The following is a 25,050-nucleotide window of genomic DNA, read 5'->3' as shown; positions in this document are numbered from 1 at the left end:
AGAGATATTTTTATTTTCCAGTTATCTTGAATTATTTTCTCTCTCCCTGAATTTTGTTTTGAATTGTTCCTATTTTTAATCTTTTATTTTGAATTTTTCCTTTTTTTTCTAAATTCAGTACCATGTATCATAAAATTCAAAGAATATTCTTCATATGTTGCAGGCCTCTTCATGTTTTCATTAATTGTATAACAATGGACATGGCACCAAACTACTATCTTTCCACTTGAGGCAAGGGATGCAGTTTTGGCAGCTTATTAGTGTCATCTTTTCCGATACTTGTCATCAGTCAATTGCCTCAGAACACAGCTTGGTTGTTTGGCCAGAAAGGACCTTAGGAGTCATTGAGTTCAGGTCCCTCCTTTTATAGCTAAGGAGGTTAGGGCACAGAAACATTATGTGACTTGTCCAAAGCCCCCAGTTACCAGATGACAGGGCTGAGGTTCCCTGAGTCCTGACACTTCTCTTCTTTCCACTCTATCCTGCTGCTTCTCAGTTAGAGAGCTGCCCTTGGAGATGGACCAGAGATCAATAGTACGAAATGATGAATGAGGCAGTTGACAAATACGGTCATGTCACCTTAGGGATGCTGAAATTCATAAAAGATTATGGAAATTAGAGTAGACTCTGAGTGGAACTGAAGATAGGATTCTTGAATAACAAAGGAAAAGAATTAGGGGTGGCTTAGATTGGCACCAAAAGAAGAATCCATTAAGGGTGCTCTGTAAATGACCAAACTCAACTGATCACCAAAATACAACTAAAAAATTCAAATGGGGGGGCGGCTAGGTGGTGCAGTGGATAGAGCACTGGCTCTGGAGTCAGGAATACCTGAATTCAAATCCGGCCTCAGACACTTAATAATTACCTAGCTGTGTGGCCTTGGGCAAGCCACTTAACCTCATTGCCTTGCAAAAATCTAAAAAAAAAAAAAATTCAAACAGGGAATAGAACTCAAAAAATGCCGTGTGATCCTTTCTCAAAAAGAGAAATAGTTTTTAGGAGTGATGCAGTTTATATGAATGGAGGTAGTGATGTTACACCTTATGAAAGGTGCAAACTTGTCATTCTATTTGGGCCCTCTCTTATATAGGATAGTAAGGCAAAGATCTAGCATCACAATTATACACACTCTTTTTGAGATGGACTGAATATATATATATAGATATAGATATATAGATATATAGATATATATATAGATAGATATATAGATATATATAGATATATATATATTGTCTCAACAAAGTGAGAGCTCTATCTTTACCTAGACTGAGACCACCCTTCTTTGAGTCCTTTGGAGAAGGCAAATGGGAAAAAAAAGATAACAGCACCTTGAAGAATAGAAGTGACCAAATGGAAAACGAGAAGCAAGAGCTTGAAAACAATAATTCCCTGAAGAATAGGCTGGGGACAGTGGAGATTAATGACTCTATGAAATAACAAGAAATAAGTAATCAAAATTTAAAAAAAGAAACAGTAGAAGAAAATGTAAATTACCTCATTGGAAAAAATAGTTGTCCTAGAGAATAGATCCAGTAGTGATAATTTAAGGCATATTAGACTACTTGAAAGCCATGATAAAAAAAAAAAAGCCTGAACAACGTTCAAGAAATTTTCAAGGAAAATTGCCCTGATATTCTAGAAAACACTCATTGAAAGAATCCACCAATCACCTCCTGAAAGGGATATCAAATGAAAACACCAAGGAATATTGTAGCCAAATGTCAGAATTATCAGATCAAGGGAAAAAAATTCCATAGACAGCTAGAAAAAAAGCAATTCAAATACCAAAGAATCAGGATTATGAAGAACTTGGCAGCATCAACATTAAAGGATTGAAAGGGCCTGGAATATAATATTCCAGAGGGCAAGGGAGCTTGAATTACAACCAAGGATTAACTACCCAACAAAATTAGCATAATCTCTCAGGTGAAAAGATGGATATTTAAAAATAGATAACTTTCAAATTCTCCTGTTTAAAAAAAGGTGAAGAGAAAATTTGATTTTCAAGCAGAAAATTCAAGAGATTCATAAAAAGGTAAACAGGGGAAAAGGAAAAGAATATTATTCAATAAGATTAAACTGGTTACATCTCTGCAATGGCAGAAGATATAACTGAAGAACTGCTACTCTATTAGAGGGAGTATATTGGTACTGAAGGTATGAACATAATGATGGGATAATTTTTTTAAAAATTAAGATATTAAAAAATAGGGATTGCATAGACGGAGAAAGGGGGTGGCAGAACAGAGTAAATTACATAACATGAAAAGATGCAAAGGATCTATTATATCATGAAAGAAGGGAGGGGTGACAATTGCTTTAATCTTACTTTCAGCAGATTTGGCTCAAAGAGAGAATAATATATACCTTTAGTCAGGTTTAGAAATTTATCTTACCTTTCAGGCATTAGGAGGGGAAAAGGGAAAAGGGAAAGAGGGGCTGATAAAAGAGAGGAAAGTAAATATGGGAAAGGGCAAAGAAAAAGAAGGGGGCTAATAAAAGGGGACAGTTTAAGGGAGGTGGTAGTCAGAGGCCAAACATTGGTTAGCAGGGATAGGGTGAAAGAAAAGAAATGGGCAAATGGAGTGGACATGGAAAGAGTTCATAAATATTTTTGATAAAGACCTTTTATGCTCATTGTTTAAGGAATAAAAATAAATACAACAGACTCAGAATTATTTTAAGACATTACTTTTCAAGGGACAGGAATTAAGAGAAGGAAATGGTTTATTAAATACCTTCTATGTTCCAAGGACTATACAAACTATAGATTTCATTTAAACTTCATACCACCCCTGTGAGGGTTACTATTATCTCCATTTTGTAAGAGAGGAAAGTGGGGCAGATAAAGATTCAGGACTTACCCACCATCAAGTTAGCCAATAAGTTTTCTGAAGATAGACTAGAATTTAAATCTTCATGGCTCCAAGTCTAGCACTTTACCCATGTACCATCCAGCAACCGAGAATAAAAATAAACTATCAATAATCCCATGGAAGCACTCAATTAATAATGAGAAAAATGAAAATAAAAAAATTAGGAGTTCACCTCAAATTCATCAGATTGATAAAGAGAAAAAATATGAAAGTAATAAATACCATAGGGACTTATTAGAAGAAATAAGTACTGTAATTAGCATCCTGAAAAATGTGACATTCTACAACAATAAAATAACCTTCACCTATCTTTTGACCTGCAAATGTTGCTTCTATTCATGTACCTTAAAGAGACCAAAGAGAATCATCCAACATATACAAAGAAAATCATTGCATCATTATAATCACAAATAACTGAAAAGTAAATCATCATTGATTGGGGAGCACCTGAACAAATTTTGGTATCTTCACAAAATACCATAATATTCCAGCAAGGATTCATTTATATGAATGAAAAGAAGGATTCTTGACATGCTTGAAGATTTCAGAGGAAGTTGAAATTAATTTTATAAAGAGATAAGGAGCTCAATAATCAGAATCAGGAAATTACATATATCTGATATCTTCAAAAATGTGAAAAATAATCCTAGTAATAATTTTTCAGATATTTTGGGGGGCAGCTAGGTGGCACAGTGGATAGAGAACTGGCCCTGGAGTCAGAAGTACCTGAGTTCAAATTTGGTCTCAGACACTTAATAATTATCTAGCTGTGTGGCCTTGGGAAAACCACTTAACCCCATTGCCTTGCAAAAAATAAAAAAAAAAATAAGATTTTTTTCAGTTTTTTTTTTTTTTAGGCTTTTGCAGGGCAAATGGGGTTAAGTGGCTTTTTTTTTTTTTACCGGATTTGAACCCAGGTACTCCTGACTCCAGGGCCGGTGCTCTATCCACTATGCCACCTAGCCGCCCCTAGTTTTGAATTTACCCTCCCTGCAACTCCTCTTCATCCAATGAAAAAGCAAATTCCAGAAATATCATATATCTGCAAAAAGTGACAGATTTTCAGTTTCATTAGCATACATTTAGACAAAATTGCATTTTATGAATACTGATTCCATCTTCAATGCCTGTTTATCCAACTTTTTTCATTTTTGATGCTAGCAAATTGATTTTCTCCTTTTTCAACTTAGAAAAGTTTATATGTTAGCACTACTTTTCCCATGAAACCAACTTCTAGTTTTATGTATTAGTTCATTTTTAAAACTTTCAACATTATTAATCTCTTCTACTTTGGGAATTATTTAATTTGATTTTTTTTTTTTAGTTTATTTGTAGTTGTACACTCAATTCAAAAAGTTTAAGTGGATAACTTCCTATCATTGGTGAGAATGAATTTCAGTCTAATAGAAATAATTCTGTAGTTGGTTTCATTCACATAAAAAAAAACTAATCTTGAAAGGGAATTCCACTTGGTAAAATATCCCCTAAACCTTAATAAAGAATATTATGCATGTCCCACTCATTCTTTTGTTTTTTAAACAGAATTTCAAGTAACTTGTGATTGGAGAACAAACTTTGGTTGCAGCTTAGACTTACTTGAACTTGCAAGTGTTTCTAGATTTTAAAAGATGATATTTGGTTAAAACTGCCTTGCTTTAGTATGGTAATTATTGGCATAGTTTAAAGAAAGATTTACAGAAGCACAAGCCAGAGGATGTGATCTACTATCTAGCCTTGTATCATTTAGAAGCACATCAAGTTTGCTTGTTGAATTTGCCCACAGGATTGTTGAAGAAGCCTTTCAATTAAACCACAATCAGGGGCGGCTAGGTGGTGCAGTGAATAGAGCACTGGCCCTGGAGTCAGGAGTACCTGAGTTCAAATCCAGTCTCAGACACTTAATAATTACCAAGCTGTGTGGCCTTGGGCAAGCCACTTAACCCTTATAAAAAAACTTTAAAAAAAAGAAAACACAAGTCATCCTTCTTAATACTTTAGCATTTAACAACTATTTGTTTTTGCAAAAGCAAAAAAATTATAATTTTGAATGTTTTTATATAATAAAGACTTAAAAAAGACTTCCACGAAAACTTCCTTTTTTATCCTTTTACATGTTAAAAATTCTATTAGAAGTAGAATTTTTACAAACCAATAGTTTTATTAGGTGAAACTTTCCCTATTAGATTACATCACATAAATTTTTTTCCAGTACGTTTTAAGAATTTTTCTCTGATGGGGCAGCTAGGAGGCATAGTGTATAGAGCACCCGCCCTGGAGTCAGGAGTACCTGAGTTCAAATCCAGCCTCAGACACTTAGTAATTACCTAGCTATGTGGCCTTGGGTAAGCCACTTAAACTCCATGTGCCTTGCAAAAAAAAAAAAAAAGAATTTTTCTCTGGCAGTACTATACATTAAAGTTTGATTATTTTATGTAAAAAGTAAATATACAAATCAAATATACACATTCACTCAGTGTCATTTAAAAGCATATTTCCATTCTCATACTCCTTCTGACAGCAAAGAATGTGGCAGAATTCTAAGAATCATGAATTATACAATTGGACCACATTCTCTATAGATCAGTAAGGTACAACATTGAAACAATATTTTGATGTTTCAGTATTCCAGTTAATCTAACACAGCACTTTTCATGTTAGGTAAATACTTTATAGCTACCTATTATTATGATTTTTTTAATCTACAGAGTATATGAGAGAGATGTTCATTTTTTTTGTGATCTTAATTAGCAATAAAGAATAATGAATTCGGGGCGGCTAGGTGGCGCAGTGGATAAAGCACCGACCCTGGAGTCAGGAGTACCTGGGTTCAAATCCGGCCTCAGACACTTAATAATTACCTAGCTGTGTGGCCTTGGGCAAGCCACTTAACCCCATTTGCCTTGCAAAAACCTAAAAACAAAAAAACGAAAAAATAAAAAAGAATAATGAATTCCATTCTAGGTGGCACAGACCCTAGAGTCAGGAGGACCTGAGTTCAAATTTGACTTCAGACACTTAATAATTACCTGGCTGTGTGACCTTGCCTTGTAAAAAAGAAACCTTAAAAAAAAAGAATAATGAATTCCCAGGGCCTCCACATGCTTAATTGGTGTTAGTAGAATCTCTCTATCAAGAAGATGAATTTTTCTTCTTGTTATATGTCCTTAATTGTAACGGTTTGTCATAAATAATTTTGACTAAGAGAATATCAGGTTATCACATTGTTCTGTCTGAAGAAAGCAAATTATATATTTAATTCAAAAACTGTATATGTATATGATATTTGTCAAAACTGACAAATTTAAGTTGCTATACAAATTTCAGTTATTGTACTTTGATTATTATTATCTCAATTTTTTTATTTTCAGAGTGAAGAGATCATGAGACAAGTTTCTGTTCTACGTTTAAGGTTAACATCTGGCACACTTTCATATAGTTTGAACAATTATATTAATAATAATAATTCAAGGTATTAGGTTAAAAGGTCATCCTCTAAATACTAATGAAAACTGTCTTTCTTACAACAAAATCTTCAAAAAAAAATGAGGGCATAATAGGTACTTCATTCTGTTTCCCAATGATTTTTTAAACTTTTTCCCTCTGTATTAGAAGTTTTCAGGCCATCTAGGATGAGTATTATCAGTTTTCTCTATGGTGACATCGTTTGGGGGGGTTGTTTATTATTATATAAATTTTATTATTTTATTTTTCCCCAAAAAAAAAAAAATTTAGCTGTATCCTGCATTCAGAGTTTACAAATTCTTTATCTTTTCCTTCCTGAGTCCTTTGTACTTTTCTTGGATTATCATGTTGCTGAGGAGAAAACTGAGTCATACATAGTTGTTTATCACACAATATTACTGATACTGTGTATTTTGTTTTCCTGGTTCTGCTCATTTCATCATTTTTCATCAGTTCATACACATCTTTCCAGGGTTTTCTGAAATCAGTCTGTTCATCATTTCTTATTGCACAATACTGCAATATTACATTATTATAATACGTTCATATACTACTTTTTTTCAGTCATTCCTCAATTAATGGCCATCTTCTCAAATCTGATTATTTTTCACAATAAAAGTTGATATTGTCAATATTTTCAGTCTTGTATGTCCTTCTCCTGCTAATGATTTCTTTGGGATACAGATTTGGTAATGGTATTGCTAGATCAAGGGGTAACAGTTTGCCATTTCAGCATGGTTTCCAACTGCTCTCCAAAATGGTTAGATCAGTTCACAACCCCATCAGTACTGCATTACTGTCCCAATTTTCCTACATCCTTGCCAACATTTATCATTTCCTTTGTCATATTAAACAATCTGATAGGTATGAGGTGGCATCTCAGAGTAGTTTTAATTTGCATTTCTCTAATCAAAGTGACTTAGAGAACTTCTTCATATGCCTCTAGATTACTTTATCTGAAAACTGTTAGCTCAAACTCTTTGACCAGTTATCACTTGAGAAATAGTTTGCTATCTTATAAATTTGTTTCAATTCTCACTATAAAGATAGTTTCCCAGTTTCTGCTTCCCTTCTAATCTTGGTTTTATTGGTTTTGTATGTACAAAAGCTTTTTAGTTTAATATCAAAATTATCTATCTTATATTTTGTCATGATCTCTGTTTCCTATTTGGTTATGAATTCTTTCCCTCCCCAAAGATTTGCTACTTATGTCCTTAGTTTCTTTCTTGTTTACTTTTGGTTGAATTTATTGAGTTTTGAGAGAGGACATTTGAGGTCCCCCACTAGTAAGTATAGTTTCTTCCTGTCACTTAACTTCTCCATTTAAGGATTTGGATGCGATGCTATATTACTTGTTACCATGGGCAGTTAGGTGGTCCAAAGGAGAGAGCACTGGCCTTGGAATTAGGAGGATGGGAGTTTGAATCCAGCCTCTGTCACTCACTAGCTGTGTGACTTTGGGTAAGTTACTTAACCCTTAATTAACCCTGACTGTCCCACATCCAGGGCTGTCTCCAGTCCTCCTGATTCCTATCTGGTCACTGGACTCAAATGACTCTGGAGGAGAAAGTGAGGTTGGTGATTTGGCCCAGTCTCGCCCCCAAACTCAAATCCAATCCATGGGATTGTCATGGCATCACCTCCCTGATGATGTGATCTTCTTAGAAAATGAAGGCCAAGGGCAGCTAGGTGGCGCAGTGGATAGAGCACTGGCCCTGGAGTCAGGAGGACCTGAGTTCAAATCCAGCCTCAGACACTTAATAATGACCTAGCTGTGTGGCCTTGGGCAAGCCACTTAACCCCATTTGCCTTGCCAAAATCTAAAAAAAAAAAAAAAATGAAGGCCAAACATTATTACTTGCTACATATGTTTAATACTGAATCTTGCTTCATTGTCTATGGTACCTTAGGAAGATATTTCCTTCTTTATTTTTAATCAGGTCATTTTTGCCTCTACGTTAAGATCAAGACTGGTAACCCAGCTTTTTTTTTTTTTACTTCAGCTGACACATAAGAGATGACCTTTATTCTGCATGTGTCTCTCTGTTTCAAGGTAATATCTTGAAAACAACAGATAGTAGGATTCTGGTTTTTGATTCACTCTGCTATCTACTTCTGTTTTGTGGGAGAATTCATCTCATTCCCTTCACTGTCATGAACTATTTCCCTCCATTCTATTTTTCCTCCTATTTCTTCTCGCCCTCTTTTCACCATTTCCCTTCTCACTAGTGTTTTGCTTGTCTCCCCTGATCTTCAGTTCCCCCCATTATTTAATTTCCTACCCTCCTAATGAAATAAGTCTGTTTTGCCTCCTTTTGTGAAATATTTACCCATTTTACTTCTCTCTTCTTTCTCCAACCATTGTACATAGATTCTCATCTTTTAATTTTTTTGTCATTCACTCAAATTCCCTTAATTCCTGAAGCCTGTCTATGTATATTCCCTCTAGATGTGTTCCTAGTGAATTAAAAGTTATCATCTTCCTATGTAGGGATATGAACACTTTAATTCTATTGAATCCTTTTGTGTTCTCTTTTCCTTTTTTTAACCTGTTTATGCTTTTTGGGGGAACTTGAATTTGGAGGTCAAATTTTTGGTTCAGATCTGGTCTCTTAGGAAAGCTTGAAATGCTTCTATTTCATTTTTTTCCTTGATATATTATGTTTAATCTTATTGGGTGAGTGATTTTTGATATCCTAGCTTCTTGCCTTCTCAAATATCAGGTTCTATGACCTCTGACCCTTTAATACTGCAACTGTCAAATCCTGGGTTATCCTGATTGTGACTTCCCAATGTTTGAATTCTTTCTTTCTGGTCTCTTGTATATTTGATAATTCTGATAATTCTGAAATTTGACTATAATGTTCTTTGAAGTTTTTTATTTTGTCATCTCTTTGCCAGATTTATTGATCCATATGCTTTAAGGACATACTAGAAATGTATTAGTCAAAAACCAAGAAAAATATAGTCAGGTTGTCAGAAAAAAAATGAGCAAGAATGTATTATAGTACTTAAACTAAACAATATTAAATATCTGTATGCAAATCATATATAAATAAATATATATGTTAGAATTTGCCAAAAAAATTACAGTAGAAGTACAACAATTAAAGATATAAATAATGGAGATCAATAGATTCTTTCATTGCCTATTTTGCCCTCTGCTTTGGGGACATCAGGACATTTTCCCTTGATAATTTCTGGAAAGATGCTGTTCAGATCCTCCTTTTGACTATAGTTTTAGACAGCCCAATGATTCTGATACTAGTTCTCCTGGATCTATTTTCCAGGTCAACTATTGTTCCCATAGAATATTTTATATTTTCTCTCATTTTTTTTCAATCTTTTGAATTTTTTTGAAGGATTCTTGAAAAATGATACAATCCTTAGATTCTACTCGGTCAATTTTAACCTTTAATGGGTTATTTTCCTCAATTAACTTTTGGTAATTTCTTTTCCAATTGGACAACTGTACTCTTTTTTTTTTTAAGGTTTTTGCAAGGCAAATGGGGTTAAGTGGCTTGCCCAAGGCCACACAGCTAGGTAGTTATTAAGTGTCTGAGGCTGGATTTGAACTCAGGTCCTCCTGACTCCAGGGCCGGTGCTATATCCACTGAACCACCTAGCTGCCCTGACAACTGTACTCTTAAAGGTATTGTTTTCCTCAGCAGATTTTGCATCTTCTTTTTCATTTACCCAATTCTACTTTTTAAGCAGTTTTCCAAGCTGTTGGCTTTTTTTTATAATTCTCACTCTCATTCCTTTCCCCAATTTTCTTTTACCAATCTTATTTGATTTTTTTTAGGTTTTTTTGTAAGGCAAATGGGGTTAAGTGGCTTGCCCAAGGCCACACAGCTAGGTAATTATTAAGTGTCTGAGGCCGAATTTGAACCCAGGTACTCCTGACTCCAGGGCCGGTGCTTTATCCACTGTGCCACCTAGCCACCCCTTGTCTTATTTGATTTTAAGCTCCTTTTTGAGTTCTTTCATGAGTTTGTTCTGGGCTTGAGACCATTTTCCATTTTTATTTGAGTTTTTACATGTAATATTTTGGCATTTTTTTCCTCTTTTGAGTTTTGTCTTGGTGTTCCTCGTACCTTAATAACTTTCCATTGTCTAGTGATTTTTGTGGGGTTTTTTGCTGAAATTTTTTTGGACCTTTTCCCTTTCTTTCAAATTTGTGCTCTGCTCTCATGTTTCTGGCTTCTTGTGTCAGGGTTTGTAGGCCCTGACTGTTTACCTGTTGTGCTCATGTTGCCCATGAAGGACCATCTTGTCTGTGTGACACTTAGAAGGTTGACTGGGGGTGACTAGTTCTGCTGGAAGTCATCAGGATCTGGCAATTTACCTGGTGCTGAGCTAGATTCCTAGTGGTGATGCCTGGAATATGCTGAGTCCACTGGGTTGTTTCTTTGTTTTCCTGGGAATACACTGAAGCATATGACGGTTTGACTGCTGGAGGATACTTATTTGCCTTGGTGACATTATCTAAAACATGCTTTTTTGTGAATAACTATTTATATCTTTAATTGTTGCACAGCTTCTACTGTAATTTATTTTGCAAATATATGTATGTATATAATAATTTGCAATACAGGGATTTAATAATGTTTAGTTTAATACACTCTTGCTCAATTTTTTCCTGGCAACCTAGGTTTTTCTAGGAATTTGGCTAATACATTTCTAGTATGCCCTAAAAGTTATTTGTATCAATAAATCTGCATGTTTAATGATAATCTTTTGACAATTTCTTTTAGTCATGTAGCAATTTTAGCAAAATCATTTATTTCTATCACAAATTCTGAGGAAGTCCACTTCCTTTTTGTGAGTTTGTTTGTTTGTTTTTGGCAAGATAATAGGGTTAAATGACTTGCCCGAGGTCACACAGCTAGTCAATTTTTAAGTGTCTGAGGCTAGATTTGAACTCAGTTCCTCCTGATTCCATGGCCATTGCTCTATCCACTGTGCTACCTAGCTGCCCCTAATCCACTTCATTTTTAATTTTTTCTAATTGTTAAAGTTGTGCTACTTCTTTCTTCTAGATCAAATGAGGAAAAAAAATGTTAGTTTTTCTTCCATATTACAAGTATACAGTCATTTGATGGCAGCTATGTCAGATTTGGTGCCTTTGATGTGATCGTGGCAACTGGGGACCATGACAAGATGGATATTGGAAATATAGGGATGACTAGGTAGCATAGTAGATAGAGCACTGGCCCTGGAGTCAGGAGGACCTGAGTTCAAATCCGGCCTCAGACACTTAATAATTACCTAGCTGGGTGGCCTCGGGCAAGCCACTTAACCCCATTGCCTTGCAAAAAATATATATAGTTAATAAATGAAAGGACAAGGTCTGGTAAATTACTTATAAATCTTATATCTGTAAGTTATTAATATATTATTTGGAGGTATTCGTAAAGGATTGGATGTCACCAGAATTGAATGACAATAGGAAAAAATGAAACTTGCATTCCAAAATATAGGTAACAACCAGGAAGCAGCATAAGAATCATTTTTTTTTTCTTTTTGCAAGGCAATGGGGTTAAGTGGCTTGCCCGAGGTCACCCAGCTAGGTAATTAGTAAGTGTCTGAGGCTGGATTTGAACTCAGGTACTCCTAACTCTAGGGCTTCTGCTCTATCCACTATGCCACTTAGATGCCCCCAGAATCATTTTAAATAACCTGTTTAGGTAGGTAGACAACAAAATTTATTAAGCACTTACTGTATGTCAGGCATGATGGTAGGCTCTGAGAACACTGATAGAAGCAAAATTAAAGCTATTCAGGCCTTCAAGGAGTTTAAATTCTCATGAGAGAAGAAAACTGAAATTTGGAGAGAGAAAGAGAGAAGATATCCATGGGAGGACATAGGGACAAAGTCTGAAAAGTGAGGGGTAAAGTCATAAAGGTAATGAAGAAATGGAGATTGTTACTTTCTCTAACTGAAGGCACTGGCTGGGGAATGACAATGGAAGAAGAGGGCCATAAGGGTGTAAATATAGCACAAAATGAGAAGGACCCCAATTCCTAAGAGAAGTTCCAGGGTAAGTACAAACTAAAAAGTTAGAAGCAGAGCCAGGAGATTATTGAAGGATGGTTGTCTCAATCCTTGTACAAAATGGCAGTCCTGTAAGAATTGTGGAATTTGCTAAGGAGGGACAAATCCAGATAGATATTTCAGGTCAAGAAGTTCCCAGGTACTGAGAGCAGATCCAGGGTGAGAAGGAAGCTGAAACAAGCTAGCCAAAAGAGTCAGCTGCAGAGTTGGGAAAAGAATGGGTACAAAGGGGAATCACTGATTAACTGGATGGAAATCAATCAGCCAAACAACAGAAAAGGGAGAAACAAAAATGAGAAGATAACTGTGCACCATAACAAAAGCTCTACTCAGACCTTTTACATCCTCTTTTACTTCAGAATGAAATAGGAAATAGGTAAAATTAAGGAAATAAAGATAATGATTTTCATTATCACCATTTCTTAGGGAATTGAAGGAAACATAAAAGCAAAACAAATAGATCAAAGAACAACAGAAAATAGCTGAGCAGGCAATCCTTGACATTTTTGTCCCATGAGGGAATAAGACAAACACAAGGACAATTCTAATCTTAAGTTTTAAGTCACCTATAAATCATTGTGGATAAAAATGGCAAAAGATAAAGACTAACATTACCTTATAAAACAAAACAATATAGTCAAGAGGAATTTCCCCAAGATTGAACATAAGGCTCATCAAAATTCAATCATTCCCCTCCCTGCCTAAAAAAAATTCAAAGATAAAACTCAAAGTAAAACAACACATTTAAAGATATTTATACGGAATAATCAGTTCTCATATGCCAGTGTCAACTGAATCCAGTAGACCCTGAATTTATGGGGTAGATTACCAGGTCTCCCACCCAATCAAGAACTCTTACCTCTCCATCTGATCAAGGATACTTACCACCTTTTGAATGTTTTCTGATAAATGATGTCCAATGCTTTAATGCAAGATCCACCTGTCTCAAATCAATCCACTTTGCTGGGTGGTAGGAAACTTCTTGTCATTTTGATTTTTTGATTTGATTAAAAGCACCATTTCTATAATAAATCATCTCTTGTTGACTATTAGTCATTTTCTTCAGTCTTGACTATTCCCCATGATGTTAGAATCTTGACAGAGGTGCTAGAGTGGTTTGCCTTTCCCTCTCCAGCTTATATTATAGATAAGAAAACTAATACAAACAGGATTAAGTGACTTGCCCAGAATCTCATGACTAGAAGCACAGTAGGTCAAATTTAAACTCAGAAAGGATACCTAGTACTCTGTCCATTATGCCACCTTTGTGCTACAAATCATCTCTATTTTGCTGTTGATGGAAAAAAAATTGTATAACAGCATTTTAAGATTATATACAGGCTTACATGTTTAATGAAATGTTCCTGCTTGTTTGCTTTAAGGTCAGTTTTTAATGAGAGAGTATCAGGGTTCTAGAAAATTATAAACAGGTCTGATTCTATTCCAAAGTTCACATCCCAGTGAGAAGGCTCAGTAATAAAATCACAACAGCTGTTTCCTTGTCTTAGGGGAATAAAACCAACTTAAATCAAGTTCTTAAGGGAATAAAATCAACTTAAATCAAACATGAAATTCAAGTTCTTTAAAACACAAGTAGAAGGGGTGGCTAGGTGGCACAGTGCATCAAGCACTGGCCCTGGAGTCAGGAGTACCTGGGTTTAAATCCTGTTTCAGACACAATTACCTAGCTGTGTGGCCTTGGGCAAGCCACTAAACCCCATTGCCTTGCAAAAAAAAAAGAAAGAAAGCAAAAAACAGAAGTAGATTCAGGAGCATTAATCTATTTTGATCTCCCTTTGTTTCATTATTTAGCATTAAATTCAAGCATTCCCCTTTTGTCATAAAGGAATAATTTTAATTTTTTGTTTACACCATATTTTTACTTAATTAGGGATATGAAGTGTCTCTAATATACTGAGTTTTTATATTTGTTAAAATGTCCATAGTGGACTACTTAGATCTAACTAACTATATTGATCTACATCTGTCTCTAACCTATATCTATCTAACCTAGTTCTCAACACTCTTTCCCTTTCAAATTTATTTCATATTTCTTTCTATAGCTTAGTTTAAATTTACTTACATAACTCACATACCTTCTTATTTGAATATAAGCTCCTTGAGGGGAACTTTGGTAGCATTTTAAGTTTATCTCCAACATTAGATTCAATCTTTTACACATAGCAAATTTTAAATATGGTATTAAATTGAATTCCTTCTCAAAGAGCCTCTGATAAGTTTTATAACTCCAAAAATTTGTTCAAGCTTTCTTATCCTCTTTCCATTCTTTTTGATTCATCCCCAACCCCAACTCCCCCAACATCCCATGAGAGACTGCTTTTTGAGATCTTTTTTAAAAATTTTGTCTGGCATTCTAAGAACATAAATTACTATTCTTTTTGACTGAAGAAAATACTCAGTGGCCATATTGTCAAATCCACACATGAAAAACATTCTCCATTACAATATAACTGATAGCTGCTCATGCAAATTCTATTCAAAGATTTCCAGTGAAGGAAAGTCTACAGGCTTCTCTTTAGGAAACTGAGTTTTCCTTCCCTCAAGTAAAAGTTTGCAGCTTATAGATTTATGGTAGCATTTTCTTCACTTATTGAACTTGGGAATTTGTGTCTTTCTCCTATATTATTGTGCCTTTCCCAATGTCCATGATATTTCAAATAACCTTGACTGTGACTCAGGAATCTCATTTTCTGGCACTTTCAGGACTCAAAGAATTAGTTCATCTAATACAGGTGACTTGAATTCACCAATGGCAACCATTTTCATTGATTTTTCTAATCTCTAGTCTAGAATATCACCTCTCAAGTAGTATTCTCTGTTCAATTCATGTTAGTCCTAATTTCTCTCTTTTTTTAGTCCTAATTTCTCTTTACTTGGAAGAGAAAAGAGAAATTTGAAGATGATGTTTAAAGAATTTTGTTCAATTTCTAATAATAGCTAGAATGTGTATAGAACTTACTATTCTCCAGATACTGTGCTAAGTATATTACCAATATTTTCTCATTTGACCTTTACAAAACCCTGGGAGGTTGGTGCTGTTATTATTTTAATCTTACAGTTGAGGAAACTGAGACAGAGTTTAAAGGACTTGTTCAAAGTCACACAGCTAGCAACTGTCTGAGGTCCCAACATTCTATCATCTGCACCCCCCCAGCTTCTACAAGTTTTGCTGTCAGCTCTCTTGGACCCATCCATCCCAAACAACTAAATCTCTTCTGAGAGGATCCTTTCCCCACAGTTTTTAGTTTCCCAAAACAAGCACACCAAACACCAAAATAAACAACTCTATGGGTCAGCTTTTATTGCCACATTATGAACATTCTCAGCCTGTCCTTAGATGATGGTGCTGACTAGATGATGGTGCTGACTTTTCTATTCTTTTTCTGTTGCCTACCCTTGATTTACTGTTTTTATGTAAAAGTCCTTCTATATTTGAAGGATATTCCCTAGCCCCTAAAAACCTAAAGGACAAAGGTGCTTTCCTTGAGCATTTTCATCTTTTTTTTGAGGTCTGTGATAAATTTTAGCTTTAAGGATAGATAACTAAACTTCATATAGTACTTTGAGGCAGATAGGAGTCACAGTGGATAGATATAGTACTGGTCTATTTTTAGGAAGAGTCACTTTTCTGAGTTCAAATCTGACCTCAGATACTTACTGAATGTGTTATCCTGGGCAAGGTATAATTATTTTGCCTCAATTTCCTCATCTGTGATGTTTGGCCTTTGTTTTTGAAGAAGACCATGAAATCAGGGAGGGGATGTCATGATAAGCACATGAATTAGAGTGAGGGGCTGTTCTGCTAAGTCTCCAGTCTCACTTTCTCCTCTAAAATCACCTGGGTTCAAGGGCCAGAAATGAATCAGGATATCTGAAAATGGCCTGGATGCGAGGCTATCAGGGTTAAGTGACTTACCCAGGATCACACAGCTAATAAGTGTCAAGTGTCATTGTAGGAAAATAACATCTTAAAAACCAGTTTGGGTCAAATGGAAAAAGCAGTGCAAAAGGCCAGTGAGAAGAATACTTAAAGCAGAAATAGCCAGAAGGAAAGGTAGATAAAAAAGCTCTCTGAAGGAAATACTTACTTCAATGTAGAATGAAGCTAAGGGAAGCAGATGATTTTGTAAGAAATCAAGAAACAATGAAATAAAACCAAAAGAATGAAAAGCTAGGGAAAAAAAAAAAGAAAAACAAGTGACCTGGAAAACAGATTCAAGAGAAATAATTTAAAGTCATGACCAAAAAATTATCCAGGAAAACTGCCCTGATATCCTAGAAACATAGTATAAAATAGAAATTGGAAGAATCCACCAATCACCTCCTAAAAAAAAATTCCAAAATGAAAATTGCCAGGAATATTATAGCCAAATTTCAGAACTCCCAGGTCAAAGGGAAACTATTACAAGCAGTCAGAAAGAAACAATTCAAATACCATGAAGCTACAATCAGTATAAGATGAAATTTAGCAGCTTCTACATTAAGGGCTTGTATAAGTTGATCTCCAGCCCAAAAAGACTTCTTAGAAGAGATCAGGAAGGGGCGGCTAGGTGGCGCAGTGGATAAAGCACTGGACCTGGAGTCAGGAGTACCTATGAAAGAGAAAATAAACATGCAACAAGAAAACAAATCCTTGGAAAATACAATTGGGCAAATGGAAAACTCCTTCAAAAATAGAATTGACCAAGGGGGAAAGGGAGTTGCAAAAGGATAAATGAAGAAAATTCTTATCTAAAAATACGATTGGAATCTGTGGAAACTAATGGCTTTATGAGACAACAGAAATCTATTAAACAAAACCAAAAAATTGAAAAAAATTAAGAAAATGTTAAATACTTCAACTGACCTAGAGAATAAATCCAAGAGAGAAAACTTAAGAATCACTGGGCTTCAGGCAGCTAGGTAGCACAGTGGATAGAGCACCATTCCTGGATTCAGGAGGACCTGAGTTCAAATCCATCCTCAGACACTTAATAATTACTTAGCTGCATGGCCTTGGGCAAGCCACTTAACCCCATTTGCCTTGCAAAAACCTAAAAAAAAAAATCATTGGGCTTCCTGAAAACAATGAAGATAAAAAAAAAAAGCCTGGCTTAGATATTTAAGGATTTAGTGATGGAAAATTGCCCTGATATCATGGAACCAGAGGGCAAAATAGTTACTGAAAGAATACATCTATCACCTCCTGAAAGGGATCCCAAAATGAAAACACCAAGGACTGTTGTGGGAAAATACTGCAAGCAGTTAGAAAGAAACAATTTAGATAACAAGGACCCACAGTAAAGAGTACAGAGGACCTGGCTACATCAACATTAAGGGATCAAAGGACCTGGAATACAATATTCTGAAGAGCAAGGGAGCTTGAAATGCAGCCAAGAATTCACTATTCAGCAAAATTGATCCTTCTCTTCTAGGAGAAAAGATGGATATTTAATGAAATAGGAGACTTCCAACTTTTTTTGATGAAAAAAACAGAGCTAAATAGAAAATTTGGAATTCAAACAGGAGACTCAAAAGATACATGAAAAGACAAAAAAGGAAAAAGAAAAAAACTTTCCCAACAAGATGAAACTGGTTATATCCCCACATGGGAGAAAGATTCTCATAATTCTTGAGAACTGTAACTCTTAAGAGAGAATATACTTAGAAGTAATGGAAAATTCATGATTTATTCATGACTCTGATAGAATGATTTAAAAACAATATCTCCATAAAAAGGGGGGACAGTAAAGAGACAGGAGGATGGAGGAGACTGAAAAGGTTAAATCACATTACAAGAAGTGGTACAAAGGTGTTGAGTTCCCCTGTCTACCAGGGGATTAATTCAGCTCAGGAGAGAAAAGAAACATGTGTACACACTGGTGGAGATGCTAGCATAACAACTAGCAGAATAAATGTATTGATAGTATCTGCTAGTTCTTTATAGCAAAAAACCACAAAATTAGCATACAAGATAAAATAATGATATTTCTCTAACTTGTGCAGCAAGTAACCTAGGTCAAGAAATTTGGGTACAAGGCTATCACACAAGGGAGGTCATGGATGACGCAATTGTGTTATCATGGAAGAGTTCTGTGGAAAGCCTTCAGCCCAAGGGCCACCTGGGCATGGGCTTTTAGTCATAATTGACTTTTAACCCAAACTCACCTGAGCAGCTCTCAACACAAAGGACCTATTGCAATACAAGGGAAGAAGAGAAGAGGTGAGAACCACCTGAATCTTACTCATCATATTTGACTAAAAAAAGGATTAACATACACACACTCAGTTAAGTTAAGAAACTTAGCTCACCTCTCACATAATAAAAGGGGAAAGGGGGAGGGAGGGAGGAAAAGAGGAACTAACACGAGGAAGAGAAGGAAGAAGGGGCAAAGGGGAAGGGGAAGGAAAGGAGTGGGGGAACTGGATATAAGGGAGAAAACACACTGAAGGGGATGGTATAAAGAAACAAAATATTGTGGAATATGGCTGAGGTGAAAAAAAGGGAGAAAATATTAAGGGAAAATAGCAGGAAGGGCAATAAAGAGTTAGTAATTATAACTTTGAGTGTGAACGGGATGAACTCTCCCATGAAACATGAACAAATATCAGAGTGAATTAATAGCCAGAATCCTACAATATGTTGCTTACAAGAAACTCATTTGAAGCAGAGAGATACATACAGAGTAAAGGTAAAAGGATAGAGCAGAATATATTTAACTTCAGCTGAAGTGAAAAAGGCAAGGGTGTAGCAATCCTTATCTCAGACAAAGCAGCTACAAAAAATAGACCTCATTAAAAGAGATAAGGAAGAAAACTATATCCTCCTAAAACATACCGAAGACAGTGAAACAATTTCAATACTAAATATGAATACACCAAGTTAGCATCCAAATTCTTAAGAGAAGTTGAATGTCTTCTTACAGGAAGACACATTCAGCACAACTCTACTGGTGGGAGACCTCAATCTCCCTCTCTCAGATTTAGATAAATCTAAGCATAAAATAAACAAGAAAGAACTTGAGGTTAGAAAACCTACACATGACAGAAAGAAGAAAACTGAATGGGGATAGAAAGGAATATACTTTTTTCCCCCTGCAGTACAGGCACTTACACAAAAACTGACCATGTACTAGGGCATAAAAACCTTATAATCAAATGTAGAAAGACAGAAATAGTGAATTCTTCCTTCTCAAATCATAATGAAATAAAAATCACATGCAATAATGGGCCAGGAAGAGATAGACCTAAAACTAATTGGAAGCTAAATAACCTCCTTTTTTTTTAAGGATTTTGCAAGGCAAATGGGGTTAAGTGGCTTGCCCAAGGCCACACAGCTAGGTAATTATTATGTGTCTGAGACCAGATTTGAACCCAGGTACTCCTGACTCCAGGGTTGGTGCTTTATCCACTGCACCACCTAGCCGCCCCTAAATAACCTCCTTTTAAAGAATGAGTGGATCAAACAACAAATCATAAATAGAATTAATGATTTCATCCCAAATAATGACAATAATGAGACGACATGCCAAAACTTATGGGATACAGCCTAGGCAGTTATTAGGAGATATATTATATCTTTAAATGGTTACATGAATAAAATAGAGAAAGAGGAAATCAATGAACTAAGCATACAACTAAAATAAAATTAGAGAAGGAACAAATTTTTAAAAATCCAATTAAATACCAAGTTAGAAATTCTAAAAAAGTAAATGAGAAATTGATAAAATTGAAAGCAAGAAAACTATTGCACTAATAAATAAAACCAAGAGTTGGTTTTAAGAAAAACCAATAAAATTGATAAATCTTTGGTTAATTTGATTTTTAAAAAAAAGAAAACCAAATTACTAATATCATAAATTTAAAAAGGTGAACTCGCCACCAATAAGAAGGAAATTAAAGTAATAATTCAGAATTACTTTGCCCAACTATATGCCAATAAATTTGATAATCTAAGTGAAATGGATGAATTTTTACAAAAATGTAAGTTGCCCAGGTTAAATGAAGAAGAAATTAAATACCTAAATAACTCTATCTCAGGAAAAAACATTCAACAAGCCATCATTGAATACCCTTAGAAAAAAATCTCCAGGGCCAAATGGATTCACAAGTGAAGTCTGTCAGACATTTAAGAAACAATTGGTTCCAATTCTATATAAACTCATTGGCAAAATAGGTGAAGAAGAAACTCTGCCTAACTCCTTCCATGACACCAATATGGTGCTGATACCTAAACCAGGAAGAGTCAAAACAAAGAAAGAATATTATAGACCAACTTCTCTAATGAATATGGATGCAAAAATCTTAAAATAAAATCTTAGCAAAGCAATTACAAGTCATTACTAGTATAATACACTATGATCAAGTAGGGTAAAATGGAATGCAGGGTTGGTTTAATATTAGGAAAATGTTAAGATAATTGACTATATCAATAACAAATCTAACAGAAATCATATGATAACCTCAAAAGATGATGAAAGAGCCTTTGACAAAATACAGCACCCATTCCTACTAAAAACATTAGAAAGCGTAGGAATAAATGAATTGTGCCTCAGAATGATCAGATGGAGGTGATGATCAACCTCAATGGACTTGCTCATTCAATCATCAGTGTAATAATCAAGCACAATTTTGGGCTATCTGTGATGAAGAATACCATCTGTATCCAGAGAAAGAATTGTGGAGTTTGAACAGAGACTAAAAACTATTACCTTTAATTTTTAAAAAAATTCTTATTATGTAATTTTGCTATTTCTTATGCTTTTTTCCCTTAAGGATATGATTTCTCTCTCATCACATTCAACTTAAAGCAATGTATACTATGGAAACAATGTAAAGACTAATAGACTGCCTTCTGTGCGGGGTGGATGAAGGGAAGCAAGATTAGGTGGAAAAATTGTAAAACTCAAAATAAATAAAATCTTTCTTAAAAAAAAAAAGAATGATCAGTTATATCTATCTGAAACCATCAACAAGTATTATATGCAATGGAAATAAGCCAGAAAAATTCCCAGTGAGATCAGGGGTGAAACAAGGATGCCCATTACCACCACTACTATTCAATATTGTATTAGAAATGTTGGCTTCAGGGAGCAGCTAGGTTGCGCAGCAGATAGAGCACTAGCCTTGGAGTCAGGAGTACCTGGGTTCAAATCCAGCCTCAGACACTTAATAATAATTACCTAGCTGTGTGGCTTTGGGTAAGCCACTTAACTCCATTTGCCTTGCAAAACCTTAAAAAAAATGTCAGCTTCAGCAATAAGAAAAAAGAAATTGAAGGAATTAGAATTGGGAAGGAAGAAACAAAACTCTCACTATTTGCAGATGACATAATGGTACACCTGGAGAATCCTTAAAAAAATCTAAAAAAACTACTAGAATTAGCAACTTTATCAAAATCAAAGGATACTAAATAAGCCCACATAAATCCTCAGCATTTCTATGCATTACTAGCAAGATACAGCAGCAAGAGCTAGAAAGAGAAATCTCATTTAAAGTAACTTCAGAAAAATGTAAAATACTTGGGAGTCTCCCTGCCAAGGCAGACTCAGAAACTCTATGAACAACTATAAAACACTTTTCACACACATAAAATAAGATTTAAATAGCTGAACAAAATAACTGCTCATGGAAAGGCCAGGCTAATATAATAAAAATGACCATCCTACCTAAATTAAACCACTTATTTAGTGCCTTACTAATCAAACTTCCAAAAAAGTACTTTAATGAAATAGAAAAAACTGTAACTATTCATATGGAGAAACAAAAAGTTAAGAATACCAAGGGATTTAAAAGGGGAAAAGGTGCAAAAGAAGGTGGCTTAGCCTTACCAGATCTAAAATTATATTCTAAAGGATCAGTCATCAAAACTGTCTGGTATTGACTGAGAAATAGTGATGGGTCAGTAGAATAGACTAGGTGCAAAAGAGACAGTCAGAAATCATTATAGTAATCTGCTGTTTGATAAACCCAAAGAGCCCAGCTTCTGGGATAAGAATTCTCTTCAATAAAAACTGTTGAGAAAATTGGAAGTTAGTATGGCAGAAATTTGGTTTAGACCAACATCTCACAGCCTATACCAAGATAAGATCAAAATGAGTGCAGGATTTAGACATAAAAGACAATATTATAAGCAAACTAAGATCAAGGAATAGTTTACCTGTCAAATCTATTGAAAGGGAAGCAGTTTATGACCAAGGAAGAGATGGAGAACATCATTATAAACAAACTGGATAATTTTTATTACATTGAATTAAAAAGCTTGCACAAACAAAACCACTGTAACCAAGATCAAAAGAAATGTAGTAAACTGGGAAACAATTTTACAGCTAGTATTTCTGACAAAGGACTCATTTCTAAAATACGTAGAGAACTGAGTCAAATTTATAAAAAAAAACAAGCTATTTTTCAATTGACAAATGGTCAAATGATATGCAAAGACAATTTACAGATGAGGAAATTGAGGGAATGTCCATCAGTTGGGGAATGGCTAAACAAATTGTGGTATACGTACATTGTTTTATTAGAAACCAGGAGGGGAGAGATTTCAGAGAAGCCTAGAAAGACTTACATAAACTGATGTTGAGATGAACAGAACCAGAACACAGCACACCTTAACTGCTACTTGGGGATGAGGATCAACTTTAATGGACTTGCTCATAAGCAAGGACAATTTTAGGGTATCTGTGACAGAGAATACCATCTGTATCCAGAGAAAGAACTGTGAAATTTAAACAAAGACCAGACTACTACCTTCAAATTAAAAAAAAAAAAGTTGTCTTATGTTTTACATAATTTTGCTATCTTTCATATCTTATTTTTTCTCCAACTATATGATTTTTCTCTGAATACATTCAATTTTGATCAAAGTATAGTATGGAAACAATGTATAGATTATCTGACTGCCTTCTGTGAGGGGAGAAGGGGGGAAATTGTAAAATTCAAAATCTTACAAAACAATGATAAGTAGAAACTATTATATATAATTGGAAAACAAATAAAATATCTATTAAAAAATAAATGGGGGGGGCGGCTAGGTGGCACAGTGGATAAAGCACCAGCCCTGGAGTCAGGAGTACCTGGGTCCAAATCCGGTCTCAGACACTTAATAATAACCTAGCTGTGTGGCCTTGGGCAAACCACTTAACCCCATTTGCCTTGCAAAAACCTAAAAAAAAAAAAAAACAAATAAATAAATAAACAAACAAACAAATAAATGGGGGTGGAGAGAATAGGATGGAGTAAAGTACACTAGCAATAGAAATTGTGGGAAAAAATATTGATGCAATTTCTCTGATGGACTTATGATAATGCTTTAAAGACAGCGGTTGGTGTCCAAATACTGACTGAAGCATATTTTTTCTCACTATATTTTTCATCAGGTTTCTCTTTCTTTATGGGGGGGGGGGGAATGGTAGTGGTGGTTATGTTTACTTTTAGAATATGACTACTATAGTAATGTTTTTCGTGGCTACCTAATTTTCACCTACAACAAATAACATGTTTTCTCAGTGGGCGGAATGGGTGGGAGAAAGGAAGAAAACTGGGAACTCAAAGTTTTGGAAGTAAATGATGAAACTTGCCTTTGTAGGTAACTGGGGCTAAAAAATTTTTTAATTAAATAAATAAATGAATGAATGAATGTCAAAAAAAAAATTATCTGTATACTCACAAAAAAAAATCTTAGTTCAGCCTAGCCATGAACAAGTGACATTTTTCCAGGTGATTAGATCTTACTTGATCTGTGGGAAACATGTCTTCTAATTGAGTTCATAGTTTCTGGAATTTTTCTTGCCAGGTAGATTCCCCACCATTTTAATTTTGTCTACAATATTATAGACTGAATACAGAAAAAATTGCCATATTTACTTTACTTTTTTCAACTCCTTTGTATTAAATGTATTTATTTTTCCATGCATTTTATATGTAAAGATAGCATTCAACAATCATTTTTAGTAAGATTTAGAGTTCCATATTTTTTCCCTCCCTCTGCATGCTAAAAACTGATTGCTAGAAAGCAAAGTGATCTCAGCTCCAATCTCAAAGATGAACTGCTTCCAGTCAGCCCATTCTGGAAGACTGTTCCTAATTGCAGGAGCCCAACCTGTGCAATGCTAATGATCTAAGGATGCTCCCTCCAATCTCACACAGCATTAGGACTAAAGGACCCTGACTGCCTTTCTTCAGTAAGCCCACCAGCACATGGAAATCCCTCTCCACTATAATAATCTCTTCTTTTGTTCTAAACTCTTCCACAAGTCCAAATTCTCCCCTCCCCAGTACTCAAACTCTGCCCTGGCCCCCACCCAGCAGACTAGCCTTCTCTGAAAGCTCCTCCTCTCCACTGTCATTACCATTTCCCAGAAACTGTAACACCAGTCTCTTGAAAGCAATGGACCCTCTACTTTGAGGAGTCGGCAACAAATGGCTCTTGGGAAAGTAGTATTCATACTCTCTTTAGAAGTGGAAATCGAGGATAGAATGGACTGAGTGTTTTAGTCAGATGTGTTCTTTCGCACAGAGTGAAAATACATGTAAAATTAGGCACTGGTGTGATATGATGAGGATCTGTAAGAATAAGAAGGAAAGATCATTGGATCAGAATCATTTTCGTACTCTGAATGCAGTCAGTCCACAATGTCAAAGTGACAG

At 35.1% G+C, this 25,050-nt stretch overlaps 1 pseudogene; it reads left to right on the top strand.

The window, feature by feature from the left end:
• LOC141499640 (vomeronasal type-2 receptor 26-like) overlaps positions 1 to 25,050 on the top strand; it is an 841,716-nt pseudogene that overhangs the window by 503,392 nt on the left and 313,274 nt on the right.

Source organism: Macrotis lagotis, chromosome X (assembly GCF_037893015.1).
Source record: "Macrotis lagotis isolate mMagLag1 chromosome X, bilby.v1.9.chrom.fasta, whole genome shotgun sequence".
Classification (NCBI taxonomy): domain Eukaryota; kingdom Metazoa; phylum Chordata; class Mammalia; order Peramelemorphia; family Peramelidae; genus Macrotis; species Macrotis lagotis.
The sequence above is the reverse complement of the archived record's forward strand: the minus strand, read 5'-3'. Positions and strand labels throughout refer to the sequence as shown.